The 2,520-nt window shown below is 33.0% G+C and overlaps 1 pseudogene; it reads left to right on the plus strand.

The window, feature by feature from the left end:
- Positions 1-1,347: 1,347 nt before the first annotated feature.
- On the plus strand, positions 1,348-2,285 carry LOC120858051 (annotated as a pseudogene).
- The last annotated feature ends 235 nt before the right edge of the window (positions 2,286-2,520 follow it).

Consider the following 2,520-nt stretch of genomic DNA (forward strand, 5'->3'; position numbering starts at 1 on the left):
ACACATAATTGTACTATACAGGCTTAAATTCTGACATAGAAACTAAGGAAAGGTAGTGAAACATATAATAGTAAGACATTTTAGATACAATATATGATAGATTTTAAAAGAAAGCTGACTATTTGAACATGTTGAGAAAAAGAATCATTACCATCAATTAAAAGTTTTACAGTAATTTTATCTGTTAGGAATCATGTATATGGTAAAGTTCGTGTGGAAGTAGTACATCTCTTCTACAAGGAGGCTAAGAAGATATGCAGAAGATTAAAAAAAAACTGGTATATGTCTTTAAAACAATGTAGCTAATTTCTAAAGTGTGTTTAGAGATTTGAAAACCTTTATTGGAAATGTGGTTACAAGAGTTTGAATGTTTTTGAATTTATAGAATTATTTCTCTCTTTTATTTATTGTTTATATTCTAAAGTTTTTATTTGTAAAAGTTGTCAACTGTCATAATTATATCCTTGGGTAAAATCTTGCTGAATAGATGCCTTCCTCGATTTTGCAGAGAATTTTAGCTTTATGTAAGGACTAGTCAAGTTATCCATAAATTCTCTTTTAGATCTAAGATACTGTGACTACTTTCTATGATTTTTAAGTCCAATCTGTAATTTTATGGTTTACCACCCAACTGACATTGATATTCAATTATATTTTATTGTTGCTTTTCTTGAAGCAATATTATCTATTATAGTCAGTCTTAAAAATATTATGTGTCATTTGCCCTTTGTTTAAAAAAAACTATATATGCTCTCTTCACATATAATTTCCATAGATTTTAAGTGAATTCACAAACACTCTAAATTTATTCATGTATTTAAGACTAAGACCTTGTAGTGGATATTCATTATGATAAAGTTGAAAGGAGCAAAGGTGTTGAACGTAAAAGACTTTGGGTTCAACATCCACTGAATTACTAACACAGTACATCTTCATTGGCTATGAACTTTAAATTTTGTAGAAATATAAATGCTTAGATCTCACCCAAGGGATTCAGAAGGATTTTGTCTGTTGTGTCTTTATAATATTTATCTTCATTAAAGATTCAACATATTTCTATTAAAAACTGAGATTTAGATATGTACCTCAAGAAAAAAATCTTTAATCTAAGCCTCAATTTTTTCTCTAAAAAGTGAGGATAGTAATACTCTACTCATAGAGGGTTTTGCAGATATTAACAAGAAAATGTATATATTTTCCCAAACACGGTGCTTAGCGTTTTGTTGGCATAAATTTAATGTTAGCTTCTCTCTCATCTTCTTTTTTTTTCTTATTGACTCTCACAGCCAATCCTATTATTTTTTTCAGATCTTTTCCTCTATGTTTGATAAAACCCTTATGAGATAAATGAGGAACCACTCAATGCAGACAGAGTTCATTCTTTTGTGTCTGACAGATGACCCTGTGTTGCAGATTGTAGTTTTTCTCTTTCTATTTTTTAACCTATGTGTTCAGTGTGACAGGAAACTTAACCATCATCCTTCTCATTCTGCTAGATTCCCACATTAAGCCACCGATGTATTTCTTTCTACACAATTTCTCCTTTTTAGAAATTTCATTCACAACTGTTTGCATTCCAAGGTTCTTAGTGAGCCTTGTCGCAAAGGGCAGAACTATTTCCAATATGGGTTGTATGACTCAGTTTTTTTTGTTTTTTTTTTTTTCTGGAAGTCAATGAATTTTACCTTCTGGCTGCTAAGTCTTAATGACCATTATGTGGCCATATGTAAACCCCTCTGGTACACCACTCTCTTGAGCAATAGAGTTTGCCACCAACTTGTACTCAGCTCTTGGGCAACTGGATTCCTGATGATCTTTCCTCCAGTGATCTTAGGGCTCAAATTGGAATTCTGGGATTCCAACGTCATTGATCGTTTTATTTGTGATTCTTCTCCCATCCTACAGATCTCTTGTTCAGATACACATTTCCTAGACCTGATGTGCTTTTTCTTGGCTGTGGTGACACTGATGGCGACACTGATGTTAGTGATTCTTTCCTACACTTATATCATCAAGATAATTCTCAAATTTCCTTCTGTGTAACAAAGGAACAAAGCCTTTTCTACCTGTTCTTCCCACAGAAGATTGTAGTTTCCATTTCTTATGGAAGCTGAATCTTCATGTACATAAAAGCATCAGCCAATGACAGAGTGACTTTAAACAAAGGAGTAGCTGTGCTCAATACCTCAGTTTCCCCTTTGCTGAATCCCTTCATTTAAACCCTAAGGAACCAGCACGTGAAACAGGCTTTTTAAGATATGGCCCAAGCAGGATCCTCTATTACCCACCTCCCAGAATATTGGAAGTAAAAACAAAAATAAACAAATGGGACCTAATTAAAAGTAAAAGCTTCTGCACAACAAAGGAAACTATAAGCAAGGTGAAAAGACAGCCTTCAGAATGGGAGAAAATAATAGCAAATGAAGCAACTGACAAACAACTAATCTTCAAAATATACAAGCAACTCCTGCAGCTCAATTCCAGAAAAATAAATGACCCAATCAAAAAATGTGCCAAAGA

Source organism: Oryx dammah, unplaced genomic scaffold, assembly GCF_014754425.2.
Source record: "Oryx dammah isolate SB20612 unplaced genomic scaffold, SCBI_Odam_1.1 HiC_scaffold_29, whole genome shotgun sequence".
In the NCBI taxonomy this organism is placed as follows: domain Eukaryota; kingdom Metazoa; phylum Chordata; class Mammalia; order Artiodactyla; family Bovidae; genus Oryx; species Oryx dammah.